General features: G+C 45.8%; 2 long non-coding RNA genes across 4 annotated transcripts in view; one reads left to right on the forward strand and one right to left on the reverse strand.

Moving 5' to 3' along the window:
• Positions 1–21,397, reverse strand: part of LOC140134222 (uncharacterized) — a 131,825-nt gene that overhangs the window by 25,723 nt on the left and 84,705 nt on the right. The window lies entirely within an intron of this gene.
• LOC140133434 (uncharacterized) lies at positions 1,125–8,050 on the forward strand. 2 transcript variants are annotated; one of them, XR_011855894.1, is made up of 3 exons: positions 1,125–1,600; positions 4,377–4,485; positions 5,696–8,050. It is a non-coding gene; the product is annotated as an uncharacterized lncRNA (long non-coding RNA). The 2 variants fall into 2 exon arrangements; XR_011855895.1 differs by lacking the exon at positions 4,377–4,485.

Genomic DNA, 21,397 nt, shown 5'->3' on the forward strand with positions numbered 1-21,397 from the left:
TCTTCTTCTGTTTAGTGCTCCTCTTATCAAATATTTTATATAAAAGTCACAAATACTCCTATTCGGTATACATAAGCACAGCACAGTACTACTACTCCTATCCTGTGTATATGGAGACAGCACAGTACTACTACTCCTATCCTGTATATATGGGCACAGCACAGTACTACTACTCCTATCCTGTGCATATGGAGACAGCACAGTACTACTACTCCTATCCTGTATATATGGGCACAGCACAGTACTACTACTCCTATCCTGTATATATGGAGACAGCACAGTACTACTACTCCAATCCTGTATATATGGGCACAGCACAGTACTACTACTCCTATCCTGTATACAGTGTCGGACTGGTGTACCTTGGGCCCACCAGAGAAAATTTGGGGGGGCCCACCCCCCAAGCCTGCAGCCAAATATGCGTCCCCACAATGGCAATGTCAATGCACACTAACTGTGCCCAATCATCTCTGGGAAAACATCTTATTATATTACAGTGTACTGCGGCAGTAGCACCATGTATGGCTGTGTACTGCGGCTGTAGCACCATGTATGGCTGTGTACTGCGGCTGTAGCTCCATGTATGGCTGTGTACTGCGGCTGTAGCTCCATGTATGGCCGTGTACTGCGGCTGTAGCTCCATGTATGGCTGTGTACTGCGGCTGTAGCTCCATGTATGGCTGTGTACTGCGCCTGTAGCTCAATGTATGGCTGTGTACTGCGGCTGTAGCTCCATGTATGGCTGTGTACTGCGGCTCTAGCTCCATGTATGACTGTGCACTGCGGCTGTAGCTCCATGTATGGCTGTGTACTGTGGCTGTAGCTCCATGTATGGCCGTGTACTGTGCCTGTATCTCCATGTATGGCCATGTACTGTGCCTGTATCTCCATGTATGGCCATGTACTGTGCCTGTAGCACCATGTATGGCTGTGTACTGTGCCTGTAGCTCCATGTATGGCTGTGTACTGATCCTGTAGCTCCATGTAGGGCTGTGTACTGCAGCTGTATATAGACAGGGCCTCCCCCCCCACCCCAGGATAGAAATAGGACCTCACACCCCACCCCAGGATAGAAATAGGGCCTCACCCCCACCCCAGGATAGAAAAAGGGCCTCACCCTGTGATACAAATGTGAAGCATTTGGAGTGTGAATGATAATTACATCAATTAGAATGTGACAATGTGGCCTATTAAGTTTCTAATAAGGACTATACAAAATGGAGTAAAACCTTGTCCTTTGTCTCATCCATGATGTGATCACGCAGTGTTAAAAGCGAGAATCACGCGCTGCACAGGACAATAACAAGTCTTCTGCACATACCAGCGCGTGATCATTGATACATATGTTACAAAATGATGATGTGACAGTATCTAGTACGGAATAATGCCTTTGTTCATTTCATGTTACAAAATGATGCGGCAGTATCTAAAATAGATGATGCCTTTGTTTACGAAATGATATAAAGGCAAGGGGATCCTGACAGGGGGCAGGGACTTTTCCAGACTCTCGAGTGGACGCACTTCGGTCTGTGATGTTGATCCGGAATTTTCCTTGCCCTGCCGAGGTCCCCCGTCAGGATAAGTGATGCTACAATATCCGGTAATGTATTGATGCTTACTTTCTAATTAATATGTACCCAGTATATAAGCAATAATTGTTAATCTGTTATTCAGCAAATAAAAATATTACTGTTTAAGATTAAATTTGTATTGACCGTAGTTCCTTCCTAATTAGTATATTAGTGAGCGCAGTAAGTAGGACGCTAGGTCCACCTTATTTTTTGACAGGCAATACATTAATTGGCGGAGTCGGCAGGATTCCGTATAAAAACGCTGTGTTAACGGTCCGTGAGAACAGGCCCAGGCTGGATATTCCGCAAAACTGTCCAGAAACTTTACCGTATGCAGCCCTATTGCACGGGTCGGTGGAGTTGAAGGATAGGTGGGATTGAAGGAGCGAGTGGAGTGGGCTCACGGATAACACAACAATATACGGGAGACTGTAACAAAAGAACCAACGCCTTTGCAAACATTCTGAGATTATAGGGTGGTTGTAAAGAAGGTAGGGAACCCCTGTGCAAAATTTGACCTCTTGGCAAATTGCCAAAATTTTCGATCTTTTGGCACCGAGCCAAAACATCAGAAAATGTTCAGGAGGCGAAAAAAAATCACACCCCAGAGGGAATAGAAGTGCCCGGCTGGTCTGAGGCACCATATTCTATCTTAGCACAAGAATTAGGAACATCAGGGTTAGCTGAACCCTGGGAAAGTAAACTCAAAACCTGTGAACCCGTAGATCTAGTGAAAACGCTAGAAGGGGTCCCTGTTAGGTCAGGTGATGCAGTAACCCCTCGATCTAGTACACATACTAGAGGAGGTCCCTGTTAGGACAGGTGATGTAGTAAGCCCTTCATCTAGTACACATACTAGAGGAGGTCCCTGTTAGGACAGGTGATGTAGTAAGCCCTTCATCTAGTACACATACTAGAGGAGGTCCCTGTTAAGTCAGGTGATGCAGTTGCTTTAGACAGACATTGTTGGATATTGGCAAGTGCCTACAGACGTATGCATGAGTGCAATCAACAACTTCATAGGAAAGAGTCTCAGTTAGAGCAGAAACTGAGTTGGGAGGGAAGAAGGTGGTGTTGGAGTGTAATACCCGCCTTCTGAATGATAAACTACAGCATTATAAGAGCATTGCAGAAAATACTGCTGTAAAAATAGCCCAGAATAAATACAGGAAAAGAAAGGGCAAAGTTAACAAAAACAAGGTGCACAAAATTATTGCAGAAGCCTCAATAGATTGCAATCCAGATAAGTGGGATGGGGATGTGTGGGATTCTTCCTCTAATTCAGAATGGGAGGACCCCCCAGACCCTGTAATAGAACACCCCCCCCCCCCCCCCCGAGTGTGTTAGCCAAACCTATCAGAAAAAGATTAGAGAGAACAGGAGAAAGTGAGATGCAGTGGTTGGTCAGAGTAAGTGAATATGGAGGAACAGGAGTAATGCTGGATGAGGGAGATGTGGGAAAGTTTATCAATCTATCCAAAGACCCTATTACACAATGTTCTTTTAAGACCTACTTTGTGGATACTGGGATAAGGGTGCAGAATTTACTTATAATTCTGGCTCACTGTTTCCAGAACAGGTATCCGGCAGAGTTAGATTTGCCGTTGAATGAGAAACCCTGGTATACTATAAGGGATGGTCTTGAGAGACTAAAAGAGGAGGCAATGCGTAGCGCCTTATCTGTATTAGGGATGGAAGATGATTTCCTGAACTACCCTCTCACAGCCAGCATAAGAAATAGTCACACCTCCAGCATATAAAGCAGTCATTTTAACCCTTACGGTAACAATGACTGGAGAAGCTATTAGCACAGTGTTGGCCAGAATGAGAAAGTTGCAAGATATGAGAGATTTGAAAGAACCTGCAGCCCCCAAACACTCGGGGAACAGTAAACCTTATAACTCAGATTGGAGGAAAAAACAAGAAGGGGATTCTAGTAGGGTCTTGTAGAAAAAATATGTTCCAAGCTCTGCTGAAAGCTGGGGTGAAAAAGGAACATATCGATGGGAAGGAAACTCAGGAATTATAGAGAATGTATAAACAAAAAGTATTATCAGTAAAAAGGCTAGCACAGGAGAGCCCTAAAAGAAGGATGTTCTTAAACCATAGGAAATTTCTTGGACAGATTATCAAGCTGTGTATCCTTGGGAGGAACTGGCGGCCGCGGTTGCAACCAAGGTAACACAAGAAATGAAGAAAAAGTCATTAATCACTGATTTAGGATCACATAATAAAACAGCATGAGTAGCCAGCCAAACCCCTGTGTTTATAAAAAAGAGATGATCACCCCTATGTTAATCTTAGCATCCACTGGAATGGGGGTAATGTTCAAAGAGTCCCATCTTTGATTCGTACGGGGACGGAGGCTACTTTAATATGTGGAAATCCCTACAAATTTAAAGGTCCTAAAGTACAAATAGCAGGATTAGGTGGTAAGGTGATTACAGGGGTACAAACCAAAGTGGCCCTTAAAATAGGCAACTTGCCCATTAGAAAGTACCCCGTTTTGGTGGTCCCGATACCAGAATACATTATTGACATTGATATTCTTAAAGGGATAACACTACATTTGAAAGAAGGAAAATTTGCATTTGGGGTAAGAAAAACGGAAAATTAAGCCGGTATTGGTAGGGAAGGTATAAATGCCCCCAATACATATTCTCCTGGCTTCTAAACCAGTTGCCTTGAAACGGTATCAAATTCCCAGGGGATACAAATAAATTGTTGAATACACCCCTACTACTGTTTTTCATGTTGATGCTGTACCAACTGATTCACTTGAACGTTTGTTTAATTCCAAAGCAGATAAACAAGCAGCGATCAGAACAGCAGACACTTCTTCCAAAAAGAAAAGCAATCATGGCTTCAGGGTACACAACAAAAGTGGGCACTTGGGAGAAAAAGCTACTTACAGGTGGGCCCAAGAGAGAGGAATTCCTCTAACCCTTGACATAATTAAAGGTACCATCCAGAATTGCCCATATGTCAACATAGCCAGAAAAGAGAAGTTCCCCACACAGTAATGGGACACATAGGTCGAGGACAACTACCAGCTCCAATTTGGCAAATTGATTTCATTGGCCCTCTGCCAGAAAGAAGGGGATGCAGGTATTTGTGTACGGCAGTGGATACATACTCAGGATTGAGGGTAGGATTTCCTTGTAAATCTGCCACTCAATGGAGTACACTGAGAACTTTGGAAACTGTTACCCAGTATTATGGAGTCCCGTTGCAGATGCAATCAGACAATGGGTCACATTTTACTGGAAAACAGGATAAAAAGTATGCACAAAACAACAACATCCACGGGGTATATCATATGCCTTACTATCCTCAAGCAGCAGTGTTAGTGGAAAGGATGAATGGGTTGCTTAAAAGCACCCTAAAGAAGCTAAACCCGTCAGACAGTGCATATGGGCAATGGAAGGATCACCTTAGTGAGGATCTACAGATTTTAAATAATAGGCCCATTACTGATTCAATGACTCCTTTAATGAGGATGTTGACCCCTAATATCACTGTAAAAGTTAATAATATAGTAGATTCACTGCTGTATAAGAAAATTCAGGAAATGCAGTTACACCCATTCGAGCTACACCACTGTCGGCAGGTTTGGATCTCAGCTCAATGGAGGTAAATCTTATCTCCTCAGGTAAGGTTCAGGAAATAGCCACTTGTTTAGGATGTAAAATTACAAAAGTTCACTATGAGCAAATAGTCACAAGATCTAGTTTAGCTCTGAAAGGATGTGTAGTGTTGGGAGGCGTAATTGATGAAGATTATCAGGGTGAGATGATCAACTTGGGTACAGAGAAAAACCAAACAATTGCCCAGTTATTTCTTATTCCCATCAATTATGCTACTCCAAAAGAAGGGTCTGTCCCATTAGAAGTTAACATAAGGGGAGATAAAAGTTTTGGCTCTTCTGATGCTACCAATTTTGGAGCTAAAATATGGGTTCTACATAACCAAGGACCGCCCTCTCCCACAGAAGTGATAGCAGTGGGGAAAGCTAGAACCTTGTTGATCATGAGACCTGGAGTAGAAAAATGGGAATATGTTCCACAGGAAAAATGTTACTTAAGAGAATGAGGAAATATAATGTTTGTGTTTCTTTCCCTTAGACGTACCTAACTATTGGAATCCTTGGAGGCGGGTATTTGGCCGGAAGTAAAACCTGAACGCCTGGTGCCTTATTGGAAAAGACTAACATCACCACACTAGGATGGAGTTGGAAAGGAAATCCTACTAATCGAACCTAGGATAATTTCACCTGTTTTGCAAAGAAAACATGTTTGGTTGCTGATATATCTTTTGAACAAGGACAAGGTTGGAGAGGACCACCGGAATCCTCCAGCAACCTATTTAGGCCTTGGTATTTGATGTACCAGGACAATTTGAATACAATCATTGATTCTAAAGTACAATTAAAATGTTGTAAACAGCTAGCAAATTAGCCATGTGCCATGTGCCTAGTCCTAATAACAAAAGTAGATCCAGGACATATTAAAAGAATACCCTCTACTTGTGCCAAAGTGGGAACAAAAAAAAAAACTGTTATAATGACTACAGTGACATTTCTTCCTCTACCTGAATGTAACAAGAAAAGTAAAAGAAGAGCTTGGTGTGATATTTTACTGGGAGGATACGGTGCAGTAACTGGTACTCTCAATGGATTTGATATTGAGACTATAGCCAACAAGCTAAGCCAAGCTGAAAAAGGAATTCAGGATGCATTGACTCTACAAGGACAATGGATGCCTACCATATGGCACCCTTGGCGATAAGCCATTGATGTGGACACTTTTCTATCAAGGACTGTTAATAGAACTGATAATATTTTAGAGGGTTTAGAGGTTAATACTGGCACAGTTTTGAATTTCACTCTATGTACTATGCAAGTAGTATACTATATACAACAGCATGATGCTATACAAACTAAGTTGATGACTGGGAAAGAAGCAGTGTGGCGAGAAGTGTTTAAAACTGCCATACCGAGTCAATCCTGGCTCAAGATTGATGCTCCAAAAATGATACATATATATATGGTATAATCAATGTATACAATGTAACCAAGGTAAAAACTATGTGTAAATTTGTAGTAATGTTTATACTGTTGGGGCCCCCAGGATCTCAGCACTATTGGATGCAAGAGTTCCAGGGGACCTACATAGATTCACAGAATTATACTCATGATTTATCTTTTTGCAATGACACATTAGAGGGAAAGATTTGTAGATTACAATCCAAGACTTATGAATCATGCTTGTTACAGGGTTCTATTAATGTATGTAAATTTACTATATTGCCATTAACCTATCAGTTATTAGTTGAAGTAGCCCCTCAAAAAAATATGTGTGGTCACTAATGTTCCTGTTATTCCAAGAATGGAAACGCCCTTTGTAGGATGCATGAAAAATGTATCTGTGTTAGTTTGGAATAATGAAACTTTCTTGTTAATTCATTATCACATCATATCCAAAGATATAAAATGGACTCCACTTACTCTAGAAGTGCAGTCATGGGATTTGAATTTGACTAAGTTAAAACAACTAATCCAACATTCAGAGTTTGGACAACAATTGATTCAACAATTGAATAAGAGTGTGCAATACCATACTGTCACAACAACTATAGTAGCTGATAAAATAGTTAAGATGGGTTCTTCCATCCAAGAAGCTACATCACATCACTGGTGGGACATTTTCATGGGATATTCTCCATCTGCAGAGAGGATGTTAAATTGGTTGATACATCCTGTGATTGTAATTGCTATTATTGTAATTACATTATCTATCTGGAATTGCTATATGACTTATAAATTGTTTACCAGACCACGAGTTGTCATGGTCAACTAGAGAAACATCAAATAGTCTACATTGTCAAGGACCGATTGTGATACAAATGTGAAGCATTTGGAGTGTGAATGATAATTACATCAATTAGAATGTGACAATGTGGCCTATTAAGTTTCTAATAAGGACTATACAAAATGGAGTAAAACCTTGTCCTTTGTCTCATCCATGATGTGATCACGCAGTGTTAAAAGCGAGAATCACGCGCTGCACAGGACAATAACAAGTCTTCTGCACATACCAGCGCGTGATCATTGATACATATGTTACAAAATGATGATGTGACAGTATCTAGTACGGAATAATGCCTTTGTTCATTTCATGTTACAAAATGATGCGGCAGTATCTAAAATAGATGATGCCTTTGTTTACGAAATGATATAAAGGCAAGGGGATCCTGACAGGGGGCAGGGACTTTTCCAGACTCTCGAGTGGACGCACTTCGGTCTGTGATGTTGATCCGGAATTTTCCTTGCCCTGCCGAGGTCCCCCGTCAGGATAAGTGATGCTACAATATCCGGTAATGTATTGATGCTTACTTTCTAATTAATATGTACCCAGTATATAAGCAATAATTGTTAATCTGTTATTCAGCAAATAAAAATATTACTGTTTAAGATTAAATTTGTATTGACCGTAGTTCCTTCCTAATTAGTATATTAGTGAGCGCAGTAAGTAGGACGCTAGGTCCACCTTATTTTTTGACAGGCAATACACACCCCCCACCCCAGGATAGAAATAGGGCCTCACCGCCTACCCCAGGATAGAAATAGGGCCTCATCCCCTACCCCAGGATAGAAATAGGGCCTCACCCCCCACCCCACTACAGACAGACACACACACAGAGGGCCTTACCGTGTGCAGCAGCCACGGGAAATCTCAGGTGCCGGCGAGGATGCGGTGTCGCGGGCCGCGCTGGCTTTGGAGGTCCGGGGCCGCGCTGGATTTGGAGGTCCGGGGCCGCGCTGGCTTTGGAGCACCGGGGCCGCGCCGGCATCGGGGCCTTGACGGCATCGGAGCCGACAGGCGTCAGGGCCCACCGGAAGATTCTCCGGTACTCTGGTGGGCCAGTCCGATGCTGAGTATGGGGAAGAAAGGTGATTTGAGTGCCTTTGAACGTGGCATGGTTGTTGGTGCCAGAAGGGCTGGTCTGAGTATTTCAGAAACTGCTGATCTACTGGATTTTCACGCACAACCATCTCTAGGGTTTACAGAGAGTGGTCCGAAAAAGAAAAAACATCCAGTGAGCGGCACTTCTGTGGGCGGAAATGCCTTGTTGATGCCAGAGGTCAGAGGAGAATGGGCAGACTGGTTCGAGCTGAAAGAAAGGCAACAGTGACTCAAATCGCCACCCGTTACAACCAAGTTAGGCAGAAGAGCATCTCTGAACGCACAGTACGTCGAACTTTGAGGCAGATGGGCTACAGCAGCAGAAGACCACACCGGGTGCTACTCCTTTCAGTTAAGAACAGGAAACTGAGGCTACAATTTGCACAAGCTCATCGAAATTGGACAGTAGAAGATTGGAAAAACGTTGCCTGGTCTGATGAGTCTCGATTTCTGCTGCGACATTCGGATGGTAGGGTCAGAATTTGGCGTCAACAACATGAAAGCATGGATCCATCCTGCCTTGTATCAACGGTTCAGGCTGGTGGTGGTGTCATGGTGTGGGGAATATTTTCTTGGCACTCTTGGGGCCCCTTGGTACCAATTGAGCATCGTTGCAACGCCACAGCCTACCTGAGTATTGTTGCTGTCCATCCCTTTATGACCGCAATGTACCCAACATCTGATGGCTACTTTCAGCAGGATAATGTGCCATGTCATAAAGCTGGAATCATCTCAGACTGGTTTCTTGAACATGACAATGAGTTCACTGTATTCAAATGGCCTCCACAGTCACCAGATCTCAATCCAATAGTGCATCTTTGGGATGTGGTGGAACGGGAGATTCGCATCATGGATGTGCAGCCGACAAATCTGCGGCAACTGTGTGATGCCATCATGTCAATATGGACCAAAATCTCTGAGGAATGCTTCCAGCACCTTGTTGAATCAATGCCATGAAGTATTGAGGCAGTTCTGAAGGCAAAAGGGGGTCCAACCCGTTACTAGCATGGTGTACCTAATAAAGTGGCCAGTGAGTGTATATATATATATATATATATATAATTTATTTTTATATAACCCTGCCTCTTTATTCAGCCCCCCCCCCAATTAAATTATATACAGCTCCCATATACAGATCCCCTACAGCTTAAATAAAATCTTGCCCAACATATACAGCACCCCCAGCTTAGTAATATATGTATCCCATATAGAGCCCCAGCTTAGTAATATACTGTACCCCATATACAGCCCCCCAGCTTGGTAATATACTGTATCCCATACACAGCCCCAGCTTAATAATATACTGTACCCCATATACAGCCCCCCCAGCTTAGTGATATACTGTATCCCATATGGAGCCCCCCAGCTTAGTAATATACTGTATCCTATACACATCCCCAGCTTAGTAATATACTGTATACCCCCAGCTGAAATCTGGCCCCATATAATATATACAACACCCCCCAGTATAAAATAATTACAGTCCCATATGATATATACAGCAACCCCCCAGTATACAACAATTACAGCCCCATATAATATATACAGCACCCCCCCAGTATACAACAATTATAGCCCCATATAATATATACAGCATAACCCCCCAGTATACAACAATTATGGCCACATATAGTATATACAGTACCCCCCACCCCAGTATAACACAATCATGGCCACATATAGTATATACAGCATCCCCCCAGTATAAAACAATTATGGCCACATATAGTATATACAGTACCCCCCAGTATAACACAATCATGGCTACATATAGTATATACAGCACCCCCCAGTATAAAACAATTATGGCCACATATAGTATATACAGTACCCCCCCAGTATAACACAATCATGGCCACATATAGTATATACAGTACCCCCCGAATATAACACAATCATGGCACATATAGTATATACAGTACCTCCCCTCCCCCCAGTATAACACAATCATGGCACATATAGTATATACAGTACCCCCCCAGTATAACACAATCATGGCCACATATAGTATATACAGTACCCCCCCCCAGTATAACACAATCATGGCCACATATAGTATATACAGTACCCCCCCCCAGTATAACACAATCATGGCACATATAGTATATACAGAACCCCCCCCCCCAGTATAACACAATCATGGCACATATAGTATATACAGTACCTCCCCTCACCCCAGTATAACACAATCATGGCACATATAGTATATACAGTACCCCCCCCAGTATAACACAATCATGGCCACATATAGTATATACAGTACCTCCCCTCCCCCCAGTATAACACAATGCCTTCTTACTCCCCATTTTTAGCCTCATATAATTAATGAAATTACATGAAAAATAATAAAATCATACTCACCTGCAGGCAGCTGCTCCCTCTGCACGCGGCTCCCGTCTTCGTGCGGCTCTCCTGTGAGCCGCGGCTCCGTATAGTGACACAGGCGGCGTGTCGTCATGATGCCTGTGTCACTGCTTAGAACGAAGCGACGCAGCAGCCGGAAAGGCGCTGTGTCGCTCCACATATTAATCGCGTCTGTGTCTTAAAGAGACAGGCGCGATTTATTTAGCTGGTGGGCGATTCGGGCGTTAACGGGCACCCGAATCGCCCACTTTAGAGTGGCGAATTCCGCTGCTCTTTAAAGGGATCCCCATTCTGCCGTCTGAGATTTTCATCTCGCCTCATGGCAGATGCGGCCCTGGGTATCCCTGCTACATCCTTACATTTACACACACAGATCAGCTATACACAAAAACAGAAATAGGAAGACTCTCTGCACTGCTACATACAGTGTTCACTGCTATACACAGTGGGCACTGATACATATACAAATACACAGTATCAGGACCTGTGGTGATGTAGGAAGCAGCTGATCATTCACATGATTCTGACATCACCACAGGTCCTGTAGGCAGTGAGTAGCCATATTTGGCCCCCGGGGAAAGGGAAAGAGCAGCGCTATGTCAGAGCATCCCCCAATCTCCATTACAGCCGTCAGGAGGGTCTGGCAGTGCTGGATCCTCCTGACCTTCGGTCTATAAGACGTATTCACTTTTTAGCAAGCTATTTTATACATATGGTAACAGAACAAAGCTCACTGGACATATATGATAGCAGAACCAAGTTTACTGAATAGATATTGTATGATAGCTAAGAAAACAGAATCAGGTTAACTGTATAGATAGATTTGTTAACAGAACCAGAGAACAGTCTGAACGGGAATAACGTAACGTTGTAACGTCCGTGCCAAAATGTTCCTCTATTGCAGTTGTCAGACTCACTGGCGTTGCTTTGTTTTGTGTTTCCTGTGTGTGAACTGTGGCTTAGGCCTTTGTTGTGTCTGGATTGGTTGAGCCACACCCTGCTCTCTGCAGTTCAGCCCTTTCCAGCAAGGGTTACCAGTCTGCCTTGGAGGCATGTCCAGCTTTATATACCTACTTAATCCAATAAGACTGGGCTGGTTAGGCTACATATCTCAGCTTGTTTCTCACATGTGTGTTTGCTATTGGTTTTCTATTGCTTACTCTGGTTATCTGATCTCGGCTTTGTACCATCGACTGTGCCTTTTGGACTCCGATTCTGTCCTATACTTGCTATCTCATTGTGAACCGGACCTTGCTTTCTATGTTGTTTGTTTGTCAGTCTTGTTTCGTGTCTGCAGTGTGGCTTAAGGAGGGACTGACTCTCAGTTACTGCCCACCGCATTAGCAATTCTGTTGCACACAATGTTAACGTTAGTATATTATTTGGGTGGCAGCTCCCGTTTTTTGACTTACCGTAGATATGGGATCTTGTGAAATCCTGTTAAAAATACCAAAACATAAACACAGACACACATATATGTATGTATATTTATTATTGGATGCTTCTGTACAGTTTTGACCTACTTAATTTTTTTTCTGCCACATAACATCTGGTAAAATGATAAACCCAGATGCATCTTTGTTTATTAGAAATCTGACACTAATTTAGTCCCTGTGGCTACAAAGAACTTGGCTCAATAATTGCTCTGAATTCATAACCTCAAGAAATCTAAATATATACATTCTAAAATTTTGGCACATATGTAAAATGTTTGTGTATGTAGCTTTTAAAGTCTTTCCTTCTAGCATTATATATGATCTATGGGTAGATAATATACACAAACAAAAAAGAACATCAGCATCTAAATAAATTCCAACCTTGGAATTATTGAAGTGTCATAGACTATAACAAAGCATAGGTTCCATCTGCAAGCTGGTTTGGCTACATGACATCACAGTGCGTTCCAGCAGTCACTAACCTTTCCGCTTGAATAAAATTGCACTTCTCCAGCTTCTCTAAGCACTATAAGTTCTGACATGCGGAGCCTGCAAGCCTCTCCAAAGTGGGCGCAAAGTGGCCCGCAAAGTGGGATGGATATTGCTGCCAAGGGATTGCAGCATGCTTATCCTGTAGGGTAGGTGATAAAAGCTCAACAGGTAGTGGCTTGTACGAGGCTGGGGCCAAGGACAGGCAGATGGCGGAGCAGAGTTCGGAGTCAGAGGCAGGAACAGGTAGCAGAGTAGTGGCCACAAACATATGATGGAAAAGGCAGAGGGCTGGAGCACAGGGTAGAGACCTAATACTCAAGCAAAGACTAAACATTCAGGAAACTGGTTTACAGCCCATCCTACAGAACAGATCATGTGATCACGATAGGAAATTTTAGGAATTGGCTATGCAACATCCCCCACCGGGGCCTAGCCCTTGAGGTGAGGCCTGGAGACAGCCGGGGCCCGCGGTACCGGAGTGGCTGGCGGTTGCGGCCTAAGCACGCTATTGTCACGGTGCTTGGTACGGGGGAACCGGAGGGCTGTCCTACAGCCTGGCAGGTCTCCAGCAGGGTGGTGTTGGCAAGAAAAGATGAGGGAGAGGCTGCTATAGCGGATCTCCCTGGGGCAACCCCTTAATGTCCCGAGTGTGAGTCTCTGGGTGATGGACAGGGTGCCGGTGATGAAGGCAGCCGTATTAGCAGGGACCAGACGGAGACAGAAGTTGAAGAAAACAACTTACAGTTCTTTATTTGAACCGGCAGGAACCGCAGCAACGTGCCTTTAACAGGTAGATGGAGTGCTGAGATATGAGTTGGAGGAAGCCTCAGGAGATAGTTCACCAGCCTGGATGTAGAGGGCAGGCTGGGAGGCAGCTGTGTCCTGGTAGGAAGCTTCAGCTTGTCCTGTAGGGCTTCAGGTATCACCTTTAAAGGTAAGATGATACCCCTTTTCCTCACTACACTAACTCTAGTCTTATACTCCACTCTTCAGAGGCAGGGGCTAGGCTCTTCCTGCTCTGGTATGGGCTAGACTGAGATTACTCACTCACTCACTGATCTCTAGGATTCTCCTCTACTGGAATCTCCCTAGAAAGACCTCTCTCTAATTCCTCAGAATCTTCTATCTCTCCAGAACATTCCTGGCCAGGGGTTTTATTACCTTCCTTTGGTCAGGTGGTGGCTGCTCCTCCAATCACATCTCAGCTTACAAAGGACAGGATGTAACACATATCATTGGACAACAGCATCTTGCATCATACAAAATACTTAACCTCTGCCTTGCCAGGCAGGATTCACCACTGCAATATCCCCTATGTCCTATCAGGACCATGTAGTGTAATGTGGGTACATGCAGGTGGGACGTATTCGCAAACACTCCCTCGCCATTGCATCGGCGAGGGTGTTGCATACCCCGGGGGCAATTGAAAGAGCCGCCCTCGGCTCGACTACAGATGGTTTGGGACACAGAGGGGGCTAAGGGCACTTCTGGGAAGTGCAGGCTATGTGAGGTGTAGGGACAAACCGCCCATGGTCCTGGAGACAGGCACCTGGGTTGGTGTCGGACTGAGACAAAAACATGTAGCTGTATGACAGTTGGTCGCTGACGCCATTAAACCGAACTGTACAGTAGGAAAGGTGTGGTGTCATGTACTGTAATCCACTCCTTGCACCAAGGCCTGTATATTTGTTATGTAAACACTTCTTCCCTGGCGGCAATTATATAATGTGTATATCTGCATTGCGTTAGCATATGCGACACGAGTACCTCCTGACTGGCATCCTTACCCATGTATGGGTGGCATCCAGGTGCTAACTGTGTAACACCCCCGGTCCCCGTAGGACCCGCAGTTTACGGACTACCCCCATGTGCAAACCTCAGTTTGAGGGATCAGGTAGCGGTCAGTGTTTTACAAAAAGACGGTCCGACACAGCCACACTACAACCTGAAAAGCCTATGAAAGGGTTAATGCAGACTACTGGCATATATGACAGTGTGAAAACAGGTGATAAATTCACATTGGCTTAGGAGCCCAATGGGTACACATCTTGAACGTTACAAACGTTACAGAAGGTAGATAGGCTACTCAGGGTAGCACGGTAGCAAATGTCTCTTTTCCTACAAAGAAAAGGCATAAAAAGTGCAAGCAGAATGTCCATACCTAGAAAGGAAGGCATTAAGTGCAAAATGATAATCAATAGCAATAGCAACTTTTCCCTGGAGTATCTGGCAAAAGTCTCTCAGAAGGTCTCTAATGACAAAGTCCATCTTCTGGGTACAGCCCTTGATGTGGGGAAAAGTGCACTGAGATGTAAAGGGTCTCCTCTAGTGTAGAGGGACAGAGTCCTTTGAAGAGATTCTCTGCTGTGGCAGAGGAAGGGGTGCTATCATAGCACATGACAATGGTCAGTTCAAGGTATGTCTCTCGACTGAGATAAATAGGGATAAGAGTCTCAGGAAAGTCTCTGGCTCTATAGGGTAAGTGGAGAAATATACACAATATGTACAGTACCTGAAGTGGGCTACAGCCCTTCAGGGGTTAGTCAGCATCTTCGCTGGGTTCAGCAGGGACAGGATCCAAAGTCAGTAGGTAATCCTGTGCATCCTCAGCGGGAGTAGGTGCCGGCTGGGGACACCCGGTGGCAGTAGCGGGTACTGCAGGTGCAGCAACATCCTCCGGACCTTCAGGGGGAGGAGCGCTGTCGCCCGGGGTGTCGGCTGTTCCAGCCGGGGGCTCAACTGAGCCAGGGACCACGGAGGGGTCCAGAAAGAAATAAACTGCCGCAGCTCCCTCCAGCTCCGGTTCTTCCGGGGCCGGGTCATCACCCCATTGGTAACCGGCAAGGGGAGATGTGGGCCTAGACGGAACCTCCGGACAAGGTTCGCTAGCCGGGATGTCTTCTCCCACAGAAGAGCCGCGGGACCTGGCAATGCTCCCGGCAGGGGAGACGGTGGGGGTGGCGCCCTGGATCATGCCCGGCCCATGGATGGCAATGGGACCCGTACTCACGATTACCGTGGATCGGGCATTCACGTGGGTCACCGCCCGGGGACTCGCAGCCGAGGAAGAAGAGGTGTTCGGGGATTCCGGCCACTCGTCGTCCTCATACCAGTCGTCATATGGTGCGTAGCGGTCCTCATCGGAGTCGGGGATCCGGATTACGCCAGCTGCCCATGGTCCTCGAGGTCCTTCCTGCATGGAGAACTCGATGCACTCACCTGGCTTCAGATTGTGCAGTCTCTCCGGCAAGTCAGGCCTCTTGACAGACCGGCGGGGAATAAATATCTCCCGTCCGGTGTAGTCCTGGGTGGCGAAGCCATAGCCACGCTGCTTATCGAAGAACCGAACCATGCCGGTGGTGCGATTCTTTTCCACCCAAGCTCCAGCTGTAGACCGGCCGGCCATATACCGTTGGGCCTCCTTCTCTCGGCGTCGCTGTTCCGAGACAGCGTCTCGGAGTCGCCGGCGGGCGGTCTCACCTCGGCCTTGAGGCTGCGGAGGTGCCGGTGCTGGGGCTCGTGGCTCCGGTGCAGGCTCGGATCTCCTTGGGCGACAGGTAGGTGCCGGAGGATCAGGAACTGCCGGAGGATCAGGAACCATCACAGCGGGACTGGCAGGCCACACAGCGGGAATGGTAGGCCTCGGAGCAGGTGGAGCGGCAGCAATAGGCCCAGGCGTTGGCTCGGCAGGAGTCGGGGCCTCCCCACGTGGCGCCTCCACGTGGGTCCGCGGTACCAGCATGGTAGCCGGGAGAGGCACGAGGAACCGCCCGGGTGGTACCTGGTGCTGCGTCACCGTTTGAAAACACGTCCTGGTGACGAAGGCCCGGGTCAATCCTCGGTGCAGCCGAGGTCCAGCGGAGGGTCTCCGGACCGGCTGGGCAGAGACCACGACCATAGTCTCCATTACTTCGTAGAACTCCGGCTGCTCCACAGGGGGAAATGGCGGAGGACCCCACATGGTGCCGACCTCACTCTCCAAGATCAGCACGAGTTCTTGCGCTTCTCTGAGGCGGGGCAGGAAGTCCGCCTCTAGCCAGTGGGAGGAGTCCAAGTCCTTCCCGCCAAGAGCTGTGGCGGGCTCTAATTTTTCCTGCGCCACAGGAGGCGGGGTTTGCGCCATTCGCGCGTGGGTGGAGCTTGGTGCGTCATCTGGGTTTCCCGCCAGTGAAGGTTTTGGCGGGCTTGAATTATTTGCTGCGCCACAGTTTCTGAGGTAAAAATCCTCAGGCGCGGCAGCGCCGGATGTAGCAGAGCTGGTACAGTTCTTGCCAGGATTAACCTCTGGAGTGCTGGAGCGGCGCTCGACAGCACGTGGCAGCAGTATAACACAGTTCAGTCCAGAAACACACAAGCACTTGGGCCTAAACCCGGATGGCAGCAGGGTTAGGCAGCACAGTCTTTTTAATAAAGGAAAGTCTTTAATGCCGTAATAAGGCACAGAAGTATCAATCCTGTTCGTGACGCCACTTGCAACATCCCCCACCAGGGCCTAGCCCTTGAGGTGAGGCCTGGAGACAGCCGGGGCCCGCGGTACCGGAGTGGCTGGCGGTTGCGGCCTAAGCACGCTATTGTCACGGTGCTTGGTACGGGGGAACCGGAGGGCTGTCCTACAGCCTGGCAGGTCTCCAGCAGGGTGGTGTTGGCAAGAAAAGATGAGGGAGAGGCTGCTATAGCGGATCTCCCTGGGGCAACCCCTTAATGTCCCGAGTGTGAGTCTCTGGGTGATGGACAGGGTGCCGGTGATGAAGGCAGCCGTATTAGCAGGGACCAGACGGAGACAGAAGTTGAAGAAAACAACTTACAGTTCTTTATTTGAACCGGCAGGAACCGCAGCAACGTGCCTTTAACAGGTAGATGGAGTGCTGAGATGTGAGTTGGAGGAAGCCTCAGGAGATAGTTCACCAGCCTGGATGTAGAGGGCAGGCTGGGAGGCAGCTGTGTCCTGGTAGGAAGCTTCAGCTTGTCCTGTAGGGCTTCAGGTAAGATGATACCCCTTTTCCTCACTACACTAACTCTAGTCTTATACTCCACTCTTCAGAGGCAGGGGCTAGGCTCTTCCTGCTCTGGTATGGGCTAGACTGAGATTACTCACTCACTCACTGATCTCTAGGATTCTCCTCTACTGGAATCTCCCTAGAAAGACCTCTCTCTAATTCCTCAGAATCTTCTATCTCTCCAGAACATTCCTGGCCAGGGGTTTTATTACCTTCCTTTGGTCAGGTGGTGGCTGCTCCTCCAATCACATCTCAGCTTACAAAGGACAGGATGTAACACATATCATTGGACAACAGCATCTTGCATCATACAAAATACTTAACCTCTGCCTTGCCAGGCAGAATTCACCACTGCAATATCCCATATGTCCTATCAGGACCATGTAGTGTAATGTGGGTACATGCAGGTGGGACGTATTCGCAAACACTCCCTCGCCATTGCATCGGCGAGGGTGTTGCAGCTACAATGCTAAACATCAGACACCATAGGGAGTTCAGTGAGAAATCTGTATATTTGCCACCAGAGGGATCAGAACACAGAATCATGACAGCTAGCAATCTGCATACTTGCCACTAAAGAGAGAAATAATGCAGAATCGTGACACAGAGAGGCTCATTTACTAAGGGTCGCGCTGCTCATTTTCATTGGACTGTGAGCTTTTTTGGGGATTACACGGCTTTCACAGGTATTTAGCAAGTGTCTGCGCTGGGATTTTGGTGCAGGCGATTGATTTTTGGAGCAGCTGCACTGACTTCCATGTAACACAATTTAGGGGCCGTGCTGTCGGACGATCCAACTGATTCAGACTGAGCGCTGGATTTAGCTTTCAAATTGTGTCGCTGGCCCAAGCACTTACATGCACCACGAAAAAGTAGGTGAACTCCTTCGGACCTGAGTGGGGAAGCGACACATGCAGGATATAGGGCTATCGGTATATCTAGTGCTATCGGTGAACTCCAGTGGCCGGTTAAGTAAATGTGCCCCAGTGCGTCACATGTTATCTTCATATCACTTTGCTGGATAAACAAGAGATAATATTATACTATTGATATTTACCACTTAAATCCACATCTCAAGGCAGCTCCTGTATTTTTAACCAGTTAGAGCAAATGGATTTATTGATGGCAGTTTCTTCCATGAAAAGTTGAGAGTTTAAGTTTAAGTGTAACGCATATTCATACAATGCTACTTTATTCCAAAATAGTAAAAATAAATATGTTTTTAAAAAATTGCCCTGTAGATAACAGCTGGGCTCAAAGAGAATGGTCCATAACATTTAGCTGAGTAGTTAGATGACTACACGTTTAACTGTACTCATGAATATTACCATTGGCTATGTCCATATGACATTTTATAGCAATTAATTCTGCACGTAAAATGCTCCTAATATGTGCTCAAATATATAACAAAAATGATTGCAAATAGCCCTCTATTGATTTTATCAGGATATGTACTCCACCAGCCATTTTATGAAGTGTTAAGAATGCTGCAAAATTTAAAAAAAAGACACAAAGGGGCAGATTTACTTACCCGGTCCATTCGCGATACAGCGGCGCGTTCTCTGCGGTGGATTCAGGTGCGGCCGGGATTCACTAAGGTAGTTCCTCCGACGTCCACCAAGTGTCGCTGCTGCGCTGAAGAGCATCGGAACACACTGGAGTTCACCGAGCCATCCTGGATGAAGGTAAGCGCGTGTCGAGTGATACTTTTTTTTTTTTTAAATCCGTTGCGTGCATGCTGGCACCGATGCGCCACAATCTGATCGCGTGCGCCAAAATCCCGGGGTAATACAGGGGAAGTCGGTGCAAATCGAAAATATTCGGGTAACACGTCGGGAAAACGCGAATCGTCTTTTTGAAAATCATCTTTGTATTTTTAAGCCAGTATAATATGCCAATGCCATAAAGATAGCGATAAAAGGCTTCAGATTTATACATCAAAATTAAAAAAAAGTTTACACAGCTCTCACCAGTACTCTGCTTTCACAGTGGTGGAAAAAGACTACAAAAGCCCCATTTTATCCCATAGCTTGTCATCAAGCACTATCCCTTATGTATCTCTAACAAACTATTAGTACTTGCAAGCCATGAAATTCATATACTGTGATAGACACCTAAAGGCCCCATATATGTGACACTATTTCAGGTACTCCCAAGGACTTTTTTTTAATCTCTCTTCTTCTGGAACAGAATATACGTACATGACATGAATTCTATAAGATGCTAGCTAAGCCGATCTATAGAGCAGTAATGGCCAGACATTGTTCAATCCTTTATTATATTAGCAGGGGCGTAACTAGGTTTTGCAGCCAGATCTTGTTGCAGTGAACACAGCGGATTATTGTGGCAAATAACCTTTTTAAGAGCATTCAGAAAAGCGAGTGTGCATTGTTCCTAAGTGTGTGCAGTGTCCAAAGGGGGAATTAGGATTAAGGGACATAAGTTTTATGGACTTTAGCAGGTAACTGCTGTAATTTTGTGTTACTTTACTGTGAATCTTCTTTTCTTCCGTATTTCTCTTGTATTCCCCATTAGCACGAGGGATTTCATAAATGGCAATGCTGCACAGCGTACATCCTGTGCCATGTATGCTTTCCTTGAACAGCCTTCGAGGGGGAATACTGCTCTGTGGGATGTGTGAAAATTGCTCATATGGAAGCCCAGATTCTGGATCTAAATGAGCAAGTTGCAAGGCTGCTCAAGAGTGAGGGGCAGCTAGTTGGGTAACATGTAGAAGGCGAGTTAGAGGGAAGAGTTTCAGGGAGTCTAGTCCTGATCTGTCCTAATAAGTTTGCTAGGCTGGCGGATGAGGGGGATATCATCTCTGGGGTTCGCAATGCTGAAACAAGACATGGCCTCTAGCAACCAGGGACTGTCTGCTCCAGTAAGAAGGGTAATGGGAGCACAAGAAAGGTGAGACAGGTGCTGGTAGTGGGAGATTTGATTATTAGGGGAACAGAGACCTTGCATACCGAACAGTGTGTTGTTTGCTGGGTGCTCGGGTTTGGCATGTTGCAGATCAGGTTGACAGATTACTGGGAGGTACTGCTGAGGAACCAGCGGTCATGGTCCACATTGGCACTAATGACAAAGTATGTGGAAGGTCCTTAAAAATGATATCAGGGATTTAGCTCATGGCAAGGACCTCAAAACCTGTACCACATGCCACACCAGAAAGGCAGGAGATCAGGGAGGTAAATAAGTGGCTCAAAAGTTGATGTAGGAAGGAGGGCTTTGGGTTCATGGAGAACTGGACTGACTTTTCTGTAGGCTACAGGCTCTACAGTAGGGATGGGCTAGAAGGTTGGAGGAGTGTTTAAACTAGAGACTTGGGGGGAGGGCAACTACACTTGTGCAGGGCAAAATGACAGTGTAGAGAACTGAGAAGAGTCATAGTCCATGGGGGAGGAAGGGGGGCTGGAATAAGTTTGGGGAATAAAAACAAAAGGAATAGGAATAAGTGCATGTATACAAATGCCAGAAGCCTCACCTACAAAAAGGAGGAACTGGAATTCTTAATGTTGGAGCGGAAATATAATATAGTGGGTATCAGCGAGACATGGCTGGACAGT

This window comes from Engystomops pustulosus, chromosome 5 (genome assembly GCF_040894005.1).
Source record: "Engystomops pustulosus chromosome 5, aEngPut4.maternal, whole genome shotgun sequence".
In the NCBI taxonomy this organism is placed as follows: domain Eukaryota; kingdom Metazoa; phylum Chordata; class Amphibia; order Anura; family Leptodactylidae; genus Engystomops; species Engystomops pustulosus.